The sequence below is a fragment of the Arvicola amphibius genome, chromosome 3, assembly GCF_903992535.2.
Source record: "Arvicola amphibius chromosome 3, mArvAmp1.2, whole genome shotgun sequence".
NCBI classification, from domain to species: Eukaryota; Metazoa; Chordata; class Mammalia; order Rodentia; family Cricetidae; genus Arvicola; species Arvicola amphibius.
In genome coordinates this window covers 85,663,155-85,682,800 of record NC_052049.1, presented here as the reverse complement: position 1 = coordinate 85,682,800, position 19,646 = coordinate 85,663,155, and positions in this window count along the sequence as shown.

The following is a 19,646-nucleotide window of genomic DNA, read 5'->3' as shown; positions in this document are numbered from 1 at the left end:
CTGGGTGCACTCAATTCCAGGTCCCCAGAGCCCAAACAGGCTGAGCTGTGGGATTTTGTGGCCCCAAAAACGGGAGGATGAGGCAGGGGGAGGGGGGGAGGATTCTGGGTGCAAGCTGGGAAGGGACAGGGAGAGAGAGGCAGTATCCGGTGAGAATAACCCCTGCAGGAAGAGCAGGAAGTGTGCTGGTGGCAGGGGGAGTTGTGGAGAGTCTGTGGTCCCTCTCCGGGCAGCTGCCGCGGTTCGGGCACTCACTCCTCACTCACCCCAAAGAATGATGGATCCTCCTGCAGACTGTCAGGTCCCCTTGCAGGCCAAGCAGCTCTCAGACAAAGGCCTACCTTGCTCCGGGAAGTCAAATGAAGGAGGGGACCTCCCACCGGCCTGGGTGCACTCAATTCCAGGTCCCCAGAGCCCAAACAGGCTGAGCTGTGGGATTTTGTGGCCCCAAAGACGGGAGGATGAGGCAGGGGGAGGGGGGAAGGATTCTGGGTGCAAGCTGGGAAGGGACAGGAAGAGAGAGGCAGTATCCGGTGAGAATAACCCCTGCAGGAAGAGCAGGAAGTGTGCTGGTGGCAGGGGGAGTTGTGGAGAGTCGGTGGTCCCTCTCCGGGCAGCTGCCACGGTTCGGGCACTCACTCCTCACTCACCCCAAAGAATGATGGATCCTCCTGCAGACTGTCAGGTCCCCTTGCAGGCCAAGCAGCTCTCAGACAAAGGCCTACCTTGCTCCGGGCAGTCAAATGAAGGAGGGGACCTCCCACCGGCCTGGGTGCACTCAATTCCAGGTCCCCAGAGCCCAAACAGGCTGAGCTGTGGGATTTTGTGGCCCCAAATACGGGAGGATGAGGCAGGGGGAGGGGGGGAGGATTCTGGGTGCAAGCTGGGAAGGGACAGGGAGAGAGAGGCGGTATCCGGGGAGAATAACCCCTGTAGGAAGAGCAGGAAGTGTGCTGGTGGCAGGGGGAGTTGTGGAGAGTCGGTGGTCCCTCTCCGGGCAGCTGCCACGGTTCAGGCACTCACTCCTCACTCACCCCAAAGAATGATGGATCCTCCTGCAGACTGTCAGGTCCCCTTGCAGGCCAAGCAGCTCTCAGACAAAGGCCTACCTTGCTCCGGGCAGTCAAATGAAGGAGGGGACCTCCCACCGGCCTGGGTGCACTCAATTCCAGGTCCCCAGAGCCCAAACAGGCTGAGCTGTGGGATTTTGTGGCCCCAAAGACGGGAGGATGAGGCAGGGGGCGAGAGATGAGTTGTTAAAGGGGGCCATAAGGCCATGTCAGAGATGAGGCTGCCCTACAAGGAATGGACCTACCCTCGCAGAACTTGAGTGATAGGATCCATATGAAAGGCTGGCATCTCAGAGAAAGAGATCAATGAATCTAAACTTTTGTCCTTTATGGTTTGCCCTCCTAGTGTCAAAATGGGTTCATTCAGCACTTGTAGTGAGGAGGAGTGGGCTGTGTTCCTGCCACTCAGCTCCCAACCGCCTGGCTATCTTAGCCCCGAAAATAACAACACACAAACTGTATTCATTTAAACACTGCCTGGCCCATTAGTTTCAGCATCTTATTAGCTAATTCTCAAATCTTGCTTTTACCCATATTTAGTAATATGTGTAGCACCACAAGGTGGTGGCTTACCAGAAAAGATTCAGCATGTATGACCTGGCAGCTGGCTCCATGGCATCTGTCCCAGAAAGGAGAGGCACAGCGATTGCCTGAGGCATCTGCCTCACTACCTTCTTCCCAGCATTCTGTTCTGTTTACTCCGCCTACCTAATTTTCTGTCCTATCAAAGGACCAAGGCAGTTTCTTTATTAACCAATGAAAGTAACACATAGACACTCCTCCATCAAGCACTCTTCTTTTTAAGTCATGAATGTAGCCACATTCACAGAGTATCATACCAGGAAGAAATTGGGTAGAAAGAGTACAGATGCTAGCAACTACTATGGCCCTTAAAGAACATACTATCGTGTCTCATATCTCAAACCCAGGGTATATATGGTGTGATCGCATATGACTGACAGATGGTCTCTTTCAGCAACAGATGCTCAAAATTGATTGATTTCTTAATTAGTAGTTAAATATCTATTTAATTTCTTAAATGTTATTATACTAAAAGATGAAATTTTGTGAGATGAAAAATGATTTAGTCAATAAAGTACTTATACGAGCATGCAAACCTGAGTTCAGAAGCCTTGAACCCATATAAAGGGCCAGCCGTGGAAACATATGCCTATAATCCTACCACGAGAGAATCAGAGACACAGGGTTCCCTGGCCTTTCCTCCCAGGTCGTCTTGTCAAGACGGTAAGCATGAGGTTCAATAAGAGACACTGTCTCAAAGAGTAAAGTGCAGTCGGGCAGTGGTCGTGTTCCCTTTCAATCCCAGCACTCAGAAGGTAGATGAAGGCAGATTTCTGTGAGTCCAGGCCAGCCTTATCTACACAGCAAGTTCCAGGATAGAAAAGGCTGCTACACAGAGAAACCCTGTCTCAAAAATCCAAACAAAACAAAAAGTGGAAGGTGATCAAGGAAAACAGCCAGCATCCATTTCTGACCTGTACATCTGTGCACATGGACAGCAACACATTCAAACATGTCCACATGCATAAAACACATTCTCATGGAGATGACATTTAGTGAAATATGACCAATATCCTCACCTCCAAAAGCCTTGCTCAGCCTTAACCTAGTGATAAATAACCATCTTCACTATGGTCCACATACTCTATATACCCAACAATACTCCAACCTCCCATTATTGAAGCATGTTTTCACCTTCAATACGTAGCTTATGCCAGCTGTTGGACCTGTTGCCGTATATGAACACTTTAATCCAGCTGATGAATACCTTGTATGGTTTGGATATCTCATTCAAATGTCAAATAGCACAGTGCCACCTGGTCTCTGGTCTCACAGTATTTTCAAATACAAACTGTGGCGGTACCTATTAGGCTATGATCTGATATGCATAGATACATATATGTGCATGCAGAATATGTACACATGGAGCAGGATGAGCAGCTCTGTTGGTAGAGTGTTTGCCTAGAATACATGAGGGTTTGAGTCCCAGCACCCCTTAAACTAGGTACAATGGAACAAGATCCAAGCAGCTGGTAAATGGAAACAAGATAAAAGAGGTGCAAGATCATTTTCAACTACACATTAAGTTTGAGGCCAAGCTTAATCACATGAGATCCCTTGTCAGTTTTTAAAAGGAAGATAGATAGATGCTCATGACCAACCCCATTTAAAACAAGATCCTAGTATTCAGCAAGCTTGGTGGTAAGGTACAATGTCCTTGTGACCATTTCAGCTTCCATGCTTGTTTATGGCTGCTCAGGCACAGTGTTCTTCACAAGGAGGGCTTACTGTTATTTTAAAGGGAAAAGAAATGAATTCAATGGCATACGAAATATATGACAGCTGAGAAGATTATCCCCTAGAACTGAGTGAAATACTGTCTTAAAAACATGTATGTGTCTGAATTAGGGCTTCTATTGTTGTGAGGAGACACCATAACCACAGAAACTCTTATAAAGGAAAACATTGAATTTGAGTGGCTCACTTACACTTCTGAGGTTCAATACATCATCACCATGATGGGACATGCTGATGTACAGGCAGACATGATGCTGAAGAAATAGCTGAGAGTCCTACATATTGCAGGCAACAGGAAGTGGTCTCCAACACTGGCAGTATCTTGAGCATATATGAGACCTCAAAGCCTGCCTCCATAGTGACACTCTTCTTCCAACAAGGTCATATTCACTCCAACAAGGACATGCTCCCTAATAGTGCTACTCCCTTTGGGGGACATTTTCTTTCAAACCACACATTCCACTCCCTGGCCTCCAAAGTCTTGAAACTACGACTGGCTTTGTCCTCATCTGAGGAGTATGCCTGAGGCTAAAGTGAAGACAACATTTGTCTTAGTTAGATTTTCTATTGTTGTGAAGAGACACTATGACCATGGCAACTCGTATTATGGAAAAACACTGAATTAGGATGATTTACATTTTCAGAGATTTAGTCCATTCTCATCATGGCAAGGTATGGTTGTGTGCAGGCAGACTTGGTACTGGACACATCTTGATCAGAAGGCAACAGGAAGTGAACTGAAACACTGGGTTGTATCTTCAGCATGTATGAGACCTAAAGCACCACTACAGTGACACACTTCCTCCAATAAGACCACACCTACCGAAATAGGCCACACCTCCTTATTAGTGCCATTCCCTAAGAGATTATGGGGGCCAATTACATTCAAAGCACCACAACATGATAAGAATGATCAATTTTTACAATCATATTCTGTAATCCACTCCTGGAGTATGCTTTTCTCACTCTGTGGGGGCCCATCACCAAGCTTCCAAATAAATACATGGAGACTTAATCTTACTTATGAATGCACAGCCTTAGCTTGGCTTGATTCTAGCCAGCATTTCTTAACTTAAATTGTCCTGTTTACCTTTTGCCTCTGGGCTTTTACCTTTCTCTGTTCTATATACCTCTTTCCTTCCTACTCTGGCTGGTTGTGTGACTGGGTGACTGGCCCCTGCCATCCTCTTTTCCTAATTTTCTCCCTCCTCCCTTTTCTCCTATTTATTCTCTCTACCTGGTAGCCCCACCTATTCTTTCTCCTGCCTAGCTATTGGCTGCTCAACTCTTTATTAGACCAATCAGGTATTTGAGGAAGGCAGAGTAACACAACTTTACAGAGTTAAATAAATGCAACAGAAAAGAGAGGAACACATCTTTACATTATGAAACAAAACATTCCACAACATAAACAAATCTAGCGCATCTTGAACTAATATTCCACAACGCACCCCATCCCTGGTCCCACACTCCTCTCATAATTTCGCTTTGTCTTCTTCCATTACTCAAAGGCATCAAAACCCCCACATTTAGTTGCTACTCAGAGTCTTCCTCTGTTTTCATTGACTCGACAACTGTTCTTTCCCTGAGAACTATGTTCACCTTGAACTTCACTTCCTCCAGTACAAATTCATCTATCCCAGCCCACTCTGAATCTCCATCACAAGCTGGCAGGAACTTGAACTTCCATACGTGCAGCTGGAAGTCTTATCTTTTTCCAAGACTTGCTTTATTGTTGATTTTTCTCTGTCCTTTCCCATGGCAATGCCACATAGACTTACATGTGAAGACAGAGCTTACAGAATTTTTGACAGGTATAACTTTATTCCACATCCAGTTTGGTCAATCCTTTGGGCTCTGCCTTCAAAATATTAATTCAGGGAACCAATTATTCCAGAAATATCTATGGAAGATAGCTTGCTACTCTGTGACATCCCTTAGGCACTACTCCACATCATCATCCTATAGATTTTTGCAACATGGAAAAGAAAACTATAAAGCAATCCACGTGAAGCATCAGAGGCAATTGTCTTACTCCTTCTCTGAGTACATTCAACAAGCAAAAAATAAGTGCTTGCTAAATGTCTGCTTTATTGTTTTGCAAACATTTCTCCATAGATATTATTTCCTTCTGTTTATTATGAGCAAGTGTATTTTCTTTCCCTCACTCCGTTAGTGCTTGGATACCCTATTAATGCAATTTGCTAAGTTTGTGTGTGAAGATAATCAAGGATATATAATTTGGGGTTTATTATGCCTGTATAGCAAACAGCAGGAAAGAGAGCTTTCATTTGTCACTGTTTCTTTTTATTTAGATATTTCTCCTTTCATTAGATAAAGTACACATTACTGTTCTAAACCAAACACATTATTCTGTTTTCTCTAAAATTATAAAACAGTTTACATGAAAGAGGGAATAAAATTACAAATTGTTCATAGTAGCAAACTCACATTCATGTTCCCTGGGAAAATTATAAAATAATCAAACAGTACACTCAAATGCAGCCCTTCCTTACCCAGCAAATGTCATTGTTTATTTATGCAATATATATGGCACACTGTTAAAAATTATTGACTCATCAATGGTACTTAAGGCAAATGTAGTTTCTCTCCCTCAGTATGACTTATAATTCAGACTCTTTTTTCTCATTTTTTTATTAAAAATTTCCATCTCCTCCCCTCCTCCTCCCCCTTCCTTCCCCTCCCTTCCACCCATATCCCTACTCTGCCCCTCTCCGAGCCAAAGAGCCATCAGGGTTCCCTTCACTATGTTAAGTCCAAGGTCCTCCCAGCTCCCCCTAAGTCCAGGAAGGTGAGCAACCAAACTGACAAGGCTCACAGTGAGCCCGTCCATGCTGTAGAGTTCATGCTCATCGCCGTTGTCCTTGGATGGAGAAAATGACAGAGCCCCACATAGAAGCACCGGATTGAGCTCCCAAGGTCCTGATGAGGAGCAAAAGAAGGGAGATCATGAGCAAGGAAGTCAGGATTGTGAGGAGTGCATTTACCCATTGAGACGGTGGGACAGATCTAACGGGAGACCACCAAGTCCAGTTGGAATGGGACGGATGGAACAGGGGACCAAACCGGACTCTCTGAATGTGGCTGACGGTGGAGGAGGACTGAGAAACCAAGGATAATTCAGACTCTTAACAAAGAAACATACTACAGTGTTAACCTGCTAAGATGGCTGAGCACAAAAACATGAAAGAGGAAGACTTGGGAGCAAGCTGGGGACAGGAGCAAAAGCCACTTGTATGGTACAATCTAAAGGACAGATATACGGAATCAGTTTGTCATGGACAGGCAGAAAAAAATGTCCTGTGCAAAGATCCAAAGGAAGAATAATAAACACCTTAGAGAAGTGAAGTCACCTAGAATGCCAAAGTGCTCCAAGGAAAATACAAGGAAATTCTAAAGCCCAAATGCAGGACAGAGCCAGGTCTAAGTGATGGCAAAATCTAAGGGAAAGGAATCAGCCTTTCTATGAAGAGTTTACTCATTTGTGAGCCATCAGACATGGACTTCAGCAACAGTTCTCATGGTATTGTCAACAAGACACACAATAGCAAGATCCATTTGGGGTCTTGAAAACAGTTTACACAATCTTGGACAGACACTATGATGTTCTGAACTAAAGGAAAGGACTAGAAAGAAAGAACAGAAAAGAACTGTAAAAGTTTGGATCCTGGCCAAAGAGAACCTCAGCAGCAGGTGAAGATTCAAATTCCCAACCCAACCCTCTCAGCAGAACTGCTGGGCATTTGCGATCCAAGTGTGCAAAACGTCATCTGTACACCGACTCACAAAGAACTTAATTAAATTAATTTAAGGTCATATAGTTAATCACTGGCCTGTCAGCATCTAAAATAGGTCTTCCAGCTCAGTAACTACAGCAAAGTCTTTAATGAGTCAGCATGTACAAGTTATCTTAATGAAATAAATTCTTGAAGGTTTAACCAAAATGTACTTCCTAAAGGAAGGTTAGGAGATAACCCGGAGAAAGCATGCTCCAGTCTGATCTTTAAGACTCATTGTGAAAATGTTAGTGGTTCAGTATCCTTCCCCCAAATAGCTCAAGTCTCTTAGATCATTTTATACATTTAGCTGGAATTCTTGGCAAGGAGAGCCTCCTGCTGTCTGTCACAGGCCGGCCCTGACATGCCTGTCAATTGTCAGTGCCATTAGCAGACAGATTTATCCTATCCATTATCATGTAACCATGAGTGGAAGGTTACTGAAATAACAACGAGGAATACAGAAATCATGAATAAAATATGGGAACCAGTGTTGAAACTCGCGGCCTAAATGTGTTCTCACAGGTGGCATCTCGCCTTGGGTAACTCCGAAGGATGGTGACTGATTTCTAAGAGGAACTCAGAGAAGATCAGCACCTGAGCTGGATTCTGTCAGCAGGATGATCAGAGATTCAAATAAAATGTGACTTTTTTTTTTCTTAGAGCTCACCTGTAAAAAAGGAGATGCCTTGTGTAACAGAAAATAAGAGGGTGCATGAAGAACAAATGGGCCTTTCTAAAAACATTTCATACATAAGGAGAATGTTTATGCTAAAATAATTTTACTTAGAATCGGTATTTATTCTTAATTTGCTTGGAAAGAGTGAGGCATAGAATATAGCACTATTTGTTGAACTCATGAGTTTATAAGTTAAACAGGAAAATGTGGATGATTACAGGGGAAAAGGCAATGGCGGTGGGACAGGTAGGACAGAGTTTAGCGTATAGAATATATGTTGAGAGTCCTGGATTGAATTATCTAGGTACGCCTTGATGAAGCCATAAATATTGTGGAGCCATTCTGCTGAGTGTCCACAAATTCAGTCATAATTTAAACCCCACAGACAGACTAGCAATTTGAAAGGGAACCAAGTCCTGCTGGAAAGATTCAGCGTAAGCAGAAGCTTAACTGACCATTTCCCCATCCCCAATCCTTCACCTGCATTCACGGCATCTGTTTTAAATGGACGTCATCTTGGGAGCACTTAGGAGTCTAGAGTGCTGTATCTAAGAATAATTCACTTTACTTTTACTTATTTTGGATGGGTGGCTATTCATCATTGAACCTGGATTAGACACATTTGTCTAAGGTACAGAGAATGATCACATACACGAGGTGGGGGGTCATAGTCTCTTTCAGGCACTGGCATGTCCTTTAAAAGTCCCCAGCTGTAATGACGCCAGGCAGGGCGTGGTCACCCACAGGGGTGCTTAGTCGACTCATTTAATATCACTGTATCTTTACAGCATCCCTAACTGTGGACTTGGCCAATTACCCTTGCATCAACAAGCCGGAGCCCTTGATTTGTCCTTTACTCACGCAAGGAGTATTTATCCAGTTGTCACACAGTGAACACCTGCTGGCCCTCGACATGTGGTCTTCCTAACTCTGGCAGTTTTCGTCAAAGGAGCTGTTCAAGGATCCCCAGATCTCTACCAATTCTCCAACTCTTCAAAACTCGGTTTATGCATCCCTAAGTCCTGATCCAAACCTTCAGTGCCTGCCTCTGAGATAAGGTGTGTACAAGGCTCTGGGGTTGACTGGAACCAGATTCTTTGTGGCTTTTCCTTTATGGAAAAAGACCTAATTCTCTATTTAGCTGATCTATGAGAAGAGGGCTCCGGCTTGTTCTGCTTGTCTTACTGCTTCTCTCTTCATCTTTTCCTTTGTCTTTCTACACCACCAACAGGACCACGGCATGGTTCTCATGGGTGCCATGGCCGTGGCTGAGGAAATAGGTAGGCCAGTCCAACTCTGCTGAGGCCATCTGTCCTTCCGTTTCTAATACTGTTTCTTCTACCTGGCTAATTTGTTTTCAACTGCTCCTAACGAAAGAGATAGCACCTTCTAGTCCAGACTAGTGAAAGGACAAAGCTAGTCTCTCTGTGTATAAAAACTGGTTGTCGCTATCTTATGGTGATCAGATAGGCTCCATTCTTGATGTCTCATGAAAGATTCCTGGGAAGTACTAATTGGTGTGGCTGAAGCAAAAAGTTTCTTTAGCGGGGCATAGTGGTGCACAGCTTGAATCTCAGCTCTTGGGAGGCAGAGAGAGGTGGATCTCTGTGGGCTGGCAACCAGCCTGGTCTACATACTGAGTTGAATAATGGCCATAGCTACATAGAGAAACCCTGTCTCAAATGTACTCTCAACAAAAACCATCCTCTATACTACTGTTAACATCTGTATGGATGTTTAATGCTTGTACATGTTATTCTAACACATAGACATGCATTTGCTTATAAAAGAAATAACATATATTGTTAAACATTAAAAAATACCCTTGACCTAGTTTTTTTGTTTTGTTTTTGTTTGTTTGTTTGTTTTTCTAAAGCCATATCCTCATTTTCTTTTTTCCTTCTGGGCTATCTAACCCCAAACAGCAGTGTGGGGTTTGATGTGGGAAAAGGCAACCTTTTGTCTTGCCTTTGTTCAAGCTTAAGGGACTGCTCCAGAGTCCCATAGTCAACTGTGGGACAAAAATCAAGTCACTGTGCCTCACTTTGATGTTTTCCTGTGGGAACTATGCTCAGGGATGTCACAGAAAGGCAGTAAGATTAAACAAAAGTTAAATTCCTGCATCTTTCTTGAGACTAGAACCTTGGTCCACTTTGTGTTTGCCCAACAGTATACTTGGGAATGGACGATTAGCAGGGAAAAGGCATATACTACGCTCACAGATGTGTAGGCTGGGAACTCGGTCACAGAACTTGGTCCTAGCATTGAGGATGGTTTTTATGCTTGTTTGCCTTGTGGCAGAGGGTGGAGAGGAAAGAGAGAGCAGGATAAGAAGGAAGCCAAATCACAGTCCTCTCTCCTTCTAGGGAGAGCATTTGTCATTAGGGTTCTCCTCCTGACACTGCTGTAATGAGAATTAAGTTTTCAATACTTTGATCCTGTGACACACAATCAAACCGCAGCAGACATCATCATATTCCTGTCATTTCCCTTCAGTGTCTGCTATAGCTCTTAATCAATTCTCTCTCCTCATTTCTACATCTATTATTATATTATTATTATGAGTAGAAGTGAATCTGCAGAAGCTGAGTACCTGTGTATATTTTATAACATTAGTGACCATTCTACTTATAGAAAAAAATGTTGCATAAAATTTCATTTGAAATGCTTCACTCAAAGCAGCCCCTGCTTCCTGTCTGGATAGCAGACTAGAGCCTTACTGAGGTGGGGGGTGGTTAAAGGTGAGCCAACCCTGTACTACCTTCAATGCCCTTTACAGCAATCGGGAGAGAGGGCCCTGCACCTTGCTTGACAAAACAGTAGAGCTGGTCTTGGCGATATAATTGAGGGGGACCTGAATCTCAGGGCCTGAGAGAAGAACTGGCCCTGGTTCTTGTTGTAAGCTGCACTTCGTGCGCTAGCCGACACACTGCTGGAGAGCTCACCCAGGGAGTGATGATCTGGGAACCCTAGGAAGCTGACCTCTCCAGATAGCACCCAGGCCCCAAACTAGGGCTGTGAACTGGTTCACCCCAAAATGTACATCACCTATGAACTGTTGGATCATGTGAGGGGATGAACCTACAGATCTCCATAACACAGGTCGACAAGATATCCAAAAGGAGCTTCAGGGAAAACCTATTTTCAATAACATAGCAGAAACCAGACACCTTGAGCCAGACCAATAAAAACTCCTGGCAATGAACACTAGCAAATGAAGATGAAGGAACTCAAGAGTAAACCGTGTGCCTCCATGGGCCAAAATACAGCTTCCACGACAAGATTCTTCATCTTCTTTTTCTGTTTATATTTGTCTGTTTTGTTTTGTTTCTTTGTTTTGCTTGGTTTTTGGTTTTCCCTTTAAATCTGGTTTTAATTTGTTGCAGGGGAGACTGCATGAGCAGAGGGCAGATGTGAGGAGACAAGGCAATAAGTGAGCTCAGGATGCACGATGTGAAATCCACAAAGAAGCAATAAAAGCGCAAAAAAAAATTAAATGCCTCTCTTGGATTGTCAAATTAATTTTAAACTTACTATATTGAGGAAAACTTTTTTCTGAGTAATTGTATGCCATTGGAAATAAGGATATTGTATTTTAAGATACGATATCCATTCTGTCCACATCACAGTGCTATTTCCAGTGTCAGCTCAGCTCAGCTCTACTTGCTGACATTGTTTTGTGAACTTCAGGTCCAATGGGAAACTGTGCCTTCATGCTGCATTCAGCCACATTAAATCTTTACAAAGAAGCTCACAAGTTTCTTTGACCTATTTCATTTCAATCTTGAATCTTTTTTATCTTTAATATAGGAATAATGAGGCAAAAAGTTTATCTATTGCACTTGGAATTCATTTAAAATGATGTATTTGAATAAGGCACTTGACTATAAGGATTTAATGTGGCTGAATGAAGCATGAAGAAATAGCCTCATTATCAGACCGGAAGTCCACAAACAATGCCAGCATGTCAGTTAAAATTACCTTCTCATTACAGACAGTCTGCTGACACAAGCTGTGTTCTCACTGTGGCAAACTGGATTTTATAATCATGTATTAGCCTTGTGGGTTTCCCCAGCAAGCTTCAAGGGTTTGTAGCTTCCCTTCTAGCTATATAATCAGATGGGTATACCCAAGATAATAAAGAGGGTTTTAAACAATTTTGGATTTGTTTATTTTATCTTATGTGTATATTTTGACTGCCTATATGTATGTGTGTCCCATGTGTATACTGTGCCCACAGAGTCCAGAGAGGGTGTCAGGTCCCTGAGAACTGCAGTATAAATGGCTGGGTGTCACCATGTGGGTGATGCAAACCAAACCTGGGTCATCTGCATTGGCAACAAAGTTCTCTTAGCCACGGAGCCAGCTCTCCAACCCTGACAGTCAAGATGTTTTAAAAGGTATTCTTGATACAAAATCCAGATTTTTATTGTAAAGGACGAATCCTAGAAATGAAAGGTAATCTGTTTTGAAATAATGGTGGAAAGACTCAAATGGCAGGGTGCAGATGAATCTGTAGAGCTGCTCTGACTGGCATATAGCTCCGGTTGTCTGTGATCAAGGTATCTTTAGATAGAACAAGCATTTGCTATGCATATGCCACAGTTCTCATTAAATACCTACAACACTACAGCAAGCCAGAACCAAGTTATATTTAAGACATAAAACAAAAAGTTGGCCATTTCACTGGGTCTCAGAATTTATGTCTCCAGGACAAAGCAGAGATGCACATTCTGGGGCAGGGATAATGCCTTCTCTGTATGCATGAAGTTTCATCATATCCCAGACCCAATTCAAGAGAATGTTTAATCTATGAGTCTCATACTTGTACACCATAATCTGATGTGAGCTGAGCAGCTGCTTGAGGTGCAGAGAGTTGATATTATGTTGTATCTAGAACTGTGCCTGCATTATCTCATTTAAACCATCAGCTTGCCTCAGAGATAAAACACTGCCACATCCTCTCTGGGGAAAGGGACTGAAGCTATGTAGCTATGAATTAAGTATCATCAATTGCTATTATGGGATAGGTCCAAGATACATACCACATAAATCTGATTCTAGACCTGGTACCTTCTGTAGCTCCTCAAGACTTCTATGGGGGGTATAGATATCAGGCCACCTGACCAATGTCCAGACACCTCCAAGAGTGCCTCTGACTCTACTCTCAGGGAACTAAGTGTCACAATGAACTAAGATGAATGCACAGAAAAGACAGCAAAGTAGCCTTGGTAGTTTAAGTGAAATATGAGGTTAGTCTAGAACACTGTCCTTAGCATGAAAGACATTTTTATGGCCTGAACTCCCAGCAGCTGTGATTACCCAAATGAGCCACTCTTAAGACTGGATTCATTAAGGTTCTGTCAGAACAGGCATGGGTTAAGGAGATGCTGCCCTTCCCTGAGGATGGGTTAGGAGTTATCCGTAGTTGAACAAGACATTTCTTCAACAATATTGTTGCTTATAAGTGACTCACAATCCTGTCAATCGTTCCTTACTCATTGTCCTACACATAATCCTAATAAACTTGTTGGCTCACCATAGAAGGATTGAGTAGAATAACTCATGTGGTCTGCCACTGGTGCCTGTCCAGGGATGAATAGATTTTTGTTCATCTCTCAAAGAAACGTTCATACAACAGAGACTCTGTCACTGCTTGGCATGTAAAACTTGGCCATGGCAAGAATTTGATGACTTCTTTATACTGCCTAAGTCACAGTGACTAATACTGATCTGCAGTCCTAGCTCCACATCACATTATCTATGCCACTAAATGAGTAACAAAACAAAGTCGCAGCCAGTGCCTCTGTGCACACAGACAGACTCTCAGGTTCACTCTGTGCACACAGATAGACTCAGGTTCACAGCCAGTGCCTCTGTGCACACAGACAGACTCTCAGGTTCACTCTGTGCACACAGATAGACTCTCAGGTTCACAGCCAGTGCCTCTGTGCACACAGACAGACTCTCAGGTTCACTCTGTGCACACAGATAGACTCTCAGGTTCACAGCCAGTGCCTCTGTGTACACAGACAGACTCTCAGGTTCACAGCCAGTGCCTCTGTGTACACGGACAGACTCTCAGGTTTACTCTGTGCACACGGACAGACACTCAAGGTCACAATCAGTGCCTCTGTGCACACGGACAGACTCTCAGGTTCACAGCCAGTGCCTCTGTGTACACGGACAGACTCTCAGTTTCACAGCCAGTGCCTCTGTGTACACGGACAGACTCTCAGTTTCACAGCCAGTGCCTCTGTGCACATGGACAGATGACTCTCAGGTTCATTCTGTGCACAGGGACAGACTCTCAGGTTCAAGATCCCCTGGTCACCCAATTGCATCTTTGATGAGTGTTTTGCTGCTGCTATTGTTTATAGACAGAGTTTCACTATGCACCACAGGTTGGCCTTGAACTCACCATCCTCTGGCTTCTGTCACTTGACTGGTAGAATTAATTACAGGTATACAATAATACATCCATATTCCTAGCAATATGCTACCACAATAGTTAATTAATATTTGTCAATGGAACAGATGCATGAATGAGTGAAAGACAGCAGTGAGCAAAGCCATTTACTTCAATACGATCAACAAGCCCAGTTTTTCTCTGACTGATGGTCTGAGGGCAGATGTTGGGCTTCAAAGGGAGCCCTGGAGTCTGATACAGAACCTCCTGTTCACCTTCATGGGGACAGCACTGTCTCATTTGGTATCCCTGTTAAATTTTCCAAGGTTAAGCTGCCACACCTCTTCAAAGGGGAGCCTGCCACATGCTGTAGAGTAGTATGCAGTATTGTCTGCACACTCACCTGTCTTAGTACAAAGAAAAACAGCTTCGGTTGTACCTGGGTCTGTTCTACAGATTCAGATGGAGAGTGGCGGAGAAATGATTCCAAAATTCCATCAGCCTATCCTATCTCTCCATCGCATCAATTCATGAAAGTCATTGACACTGAAAAGGAGACTCATCAAAGATCCCTTCCTCAACCAATCCCCACCCACACACCCTGAGAGTAGGAAAAGAGCTATGATAGGCAGTGCCCTGCGTGTGAGCAAGCTGGATGCATGCTTTGGCAGAAGATGATTTTACCTCCAATGCACTGCGAAGAGGAAGAATACCCTTGGATGACCGCACATGGTCTCAGATCCTTACCTCTCGCCATTGCTTTTGTCTCTGATTAGGCTGTTCCACTTCCCTGGGTTTAGGTGACCTCACTCATGAAAAAGGAATAATTAAAAATACCTTAGTGGATATGTCAGTCATCTTCCTGTAGCTATAGCAAACCAATCAAGTTAAAAGGAGAAAATATTTAATTTTGCTCCTACTTTCAGAGGTTTTAATCAATGGTTATTTGGTCCTTATCTCTCCAGAGCTGTGGCTAGGCAAGACTTCACAGCACGGGGAACAGTAGATCCAAATTGCTCGTCTCAGGACAGCCAAAAAAAAAAAAAAAAAAAAAAAAAAAAAAACAGAACAAGAAAGGCAGACTTAAGAGAGACCCATAGAGAGGAGAGGGAGCCTTAATAGCAAAGTTCGTTCCTAGAAACCCATAATCTATGAATCTATAAACTGACTGCCAGTCATTATATCAGTCTTTAAGGCCCACCCTTTCAGAGACCTAATGATCTAAACACCTCCTCCATCAAAGGACAGATGTGCTCCTAATGTTGAATCCTTGTGATCCAGTACCACCTCCATCAAGTGCTAATCTATTCCTGGAGCCAGAAAGTGCTCCTGATCCAACACTTCCCCCAGTTGGAGCCAGAGAGTGCTCCTGATCCAACCATTTCCCCCCATTGGAGCCAGAGAGTGCTCCTGATCCAACACTTCCCCCCAAGCATGAATTAAGGAACTTTCCTTACTTCTCACACTATTTTAACTTTTTAAGTTTTGTTTTGAGATATAGTTGACCTGGAACTCATGGTGTAGGCAAGGGTGGTTTTGAACACTTGGTCCTTTTGCTTCCAAATCTCCAGTTCTGGGATTACTGGCATGGCTTGTCATGCCCATTCATAACCTGTTTTGTTTGATAAGAGTGTTCTTGTAGAGAAGAAAGAGGACCAGGAACTGTAAGAAGACATTTAAACCACAGTGAATCCAGTCAGCTGCCTAAATATCAATGCACTGAAATATGCTCAGGGAAGTTGCTGCCTTAGGTGGGACTTGCATCTGACATTGGGGTCCAAGTCACAGTTAGGGAGGCCAGAAGCCTCAAGCACTTCAGAGAGGACCTGGGTAAGTGAGTCTGGAACTGTTGCCTGCTTCTTTGTCTCATGAGCTGCAAAGGAAGGTTGTCTATGGAAAGTTCATTCCTCATTAGCACAAGCTCATTCCGAAACAGCAACTGTATCTCCATAGTAGCTCTTCACAATCATATCTCCATGGTAGCTCTTCCCTTTGCCTCCTCTGATACATCATCTTCAGTAGTCTTGTCCCAAGATGCATTTCCTTAGATGAGGTTATAAGCACTCAAAAAGGCCTCAAGATTTAGGGAACATAAATTTCAAAATCCTAAATATAATTTGTATTCTGAATCTAAAGGAAAATTTGGATTACATTGACTCTTGAGAGGGGATCTCATTTTAATATTAAGGTGATAATTATATTGGATAATTTCTATTTAAACTAAATTCTTAGAAATAAGCCAGATTCAGAAACAAAAATATTGTGTTTTCTCTTACACGAGGAATCTAGCTTTAAATTTTTGTGGACATATGTGTAGGGAGGGTGATGAGAAAGGGGGCGTGATGAGGAGGAAGAGATTTTGTGTGGGGAAAAAGTGAAGGTGAGGGATTATATGTGGCTTGAGAAGCCAAGGACAATGGCACTGGGTTTTAATCCTACTGCATGTACTGGCTTTGTGGGAGCCTAGTCTGTTTGGATGCTCACCTTCCTAGACCTGAATGGAGGGGAGAGGACCTTGGACTTCCCACAGGGCAGGGAACTTTGACTGCTCTTTGGACTGGAGAGGGAGGGGGAGGGAGAAAGAAATGGGAGGAGGGGTGGAGGTGAAAAATTTTAATTAAAAATAAATAAATTTTAAAACTGCCAAAAGCTGGGCAGTGGTGGCGCATGCTTTTAATCCCAGCAATAAGGAGGCAGAGGCAGGCAGATCTCTGAGTTCGAGGCCAGCCTGGTCTACAAGAGCTAGTTCCAGGACAGGCTCTAGAAACTACAGGGAAACCCTGTCTCGAAAAACCAAAAAAAAAAAAAAAAAAAAAAAAAAAAAAAAAAAAAAAAAAAAAAAAAAAAAAAAAGCCAAAAAAAAGAAAGATATTCTGGGTCGAAAGGGACAAGGAAAGAGGACTTGGAACTAGGAAGAGCTGAAGGAACAGGGAGGGATAAAAAGTTTAATGGTATCCTTGTATGAAAATGCCACAGTGAAGCCCATTGCTTTGTATGTGAGATAAAATAATAAAAATGAAAATACTGATGACATCATTTATCCTGCTCAGCTATGTTCAGCATTTGCTAAGGTCTCTCAGTATGCCGGGGACTGTGAAGAGACCATTACTGGATCTCATTTAATCCCTAAGGCTTCCAAATGGCCCAGGGATCATAATTAACTGCACATTCCACGGGTGAAAGCTGAGGCCGAGAGTGACTACCACATCATGGTGGTGTGCCCAAGTAAAGCACATGACCTCAGCTGCTCAGAGGGCTTAGTCAGGGAGACGTAAGTGCTGCCTGAGCAAACAGCAAGACCCAGTCTCAGAAACTACAACAAACACCGAGTGTGATAGTGGTTGGCTGAAACCCCAGCTATGGGGAAATTAGCACGGGGGGTCAGGAGCTCAAAGCTACAGAAACATTTTAAGGCAAGCCTGGGCTACATAAAATCTTTCATGAAACCGAAACTAAATGAAACCAAACAAAATAAATAATAATTATTATTTGTGTATGTATACAATTGTGTGGGTGGCAAAAATCATTTCAAAGATCGGACAGATATAAGTTATGAGGCAGACTTCCACCTTGTTCAGTCACTCCAAAGATGAATGTGTGTATAATGGCTTTTGATCTGGTTCCGACCCTCCTCCAGTTTCTTCCAACTCCATCTTCTCTTCCCAATTCACTGAACTTTATATCCACTTCGTCCCGTCCTGTGTGGACTTTCACTGAAGCATGGTCCACACTCTTAAAGAAAACCAACTCTCCCTTCCAATAGCTATCAAGTGTAATGCTCTTCCAGTTAGGGCTAGGACTGGAGGGCCCCTCCCTTCTCCATGCTGGGATCTTGTCTGTCTTGAGATTGCATAGGTCTGTCTTGTCTATACTGCAGTCACCCTGTGGGGCTGGGAAAGTACTCTTCACTGTAGCTATCCACAGCCACTGGATCTTAAAACCTTTCTGCCTTTTCTTCTGTGACGATCCCTGGCCTTGGGATGAGGTGTGATGGAGATATTTCTATATCATTGCAACAGTCGTGGAAACACTATGCTGTTTTGTGTTTAAGGAATGTTTTCTAAAGTCATTGAATTATATAGAAAATAAACACTCAACCAACGCTAACATTTTTGAGGCACTGCACTAAGAGATTTCCAGCCACCATTCTATCATCCCTACAAGGTAAGTAAGCATACAAGTGTCCATGTATTACAGATAATGAAAGAAGCTCAGAGAGGCTGAACAATTTGCAGGGTCACTGAGCTCAGAAGAGCCTCCGCGTAAATGCAGCTGTATAACTGGAGAGCAACCCACGCTCTTCGCTAATGTAACACGGTGAATAGAAAACCGGGGAAACCGAGAAGCTCTGTTTTCTAAAAGGTTCAGACACAATGTCATTTTGTCTAGAAGTGGTAATGTCTCCATTTTCACCTGTTATTTCCAAGGGACTCAAGTTTCAGCAAAGGCTCGGGAGCTTTGCAAGTTCATGGTTGAAGTTACAGACAGCTCTGATGAGAAAGAAGCTCACAGTAAAAGAGCTGCATGCTCCACTCCAAATCAGAATCATGTCACTGGTCTCCCACTTGAGAGGCCACTGGACACCAGGAAGAGGACAGATAAAAGGGTCCAGGTTGAATACTCAGTGACATTAGACTATCAGCAGTCCAGCTGTTCCCCCTATAGACTCCATGTGGTACCATTTCCCATCTGCAGATGAGATGGCTTTCCGGACATTCCCTAGGAACTTAACAGGAATAGGAACAACGTGCGTCTTTGTGCTGTTTTGAAGTCCCAAAGCTCTGTTAGAAGAAGAGCTCACGTAGTGACAGAGAGGTGATTAAATCCTCACACTGACAATTCGCATGCTGCTTGCTTCACCCCGAACATTAAATGTGATGTTTGTAAGCCAAGGCAATAGCACCCCCACCCGCTCCAGAGTCTCTAGACATTTATTGTGATAGCTCACCAGGCCTCTGGGGTTCCTGGATGATAACCCACAGTGCGAATTATGTGCCTGTTTGTAGTATCTGTGCTGCCTTACATATTGTGAAATGTAGAGATACCCTTGTTCACCCCTGAGATCACAAGGCCAGGCTCACAGAAGTCCTGAGAGCCGCAGGACTGTCATAAGGAGCTGCTAAGAAGCGTATCTGTCGTCTGCATGAAGGCATCAGTGGGAGCTCTGGGTCCATCTCAAAGGTGATAAAACTTAACAGATGAGACTTGAATAGGATCAAGGCTTCAGGTGGCAGAAGTGGAAGGAAAGGTTCCTTCAGTGGAGTTCACTGACACAGAGATCACACTCACATGCCAGACATTAAAGTGATCCTAGATAGGATTTCCAGATGTTCACATTTGGAAGACCAATTGCATATGTCAGAAGACGGTGC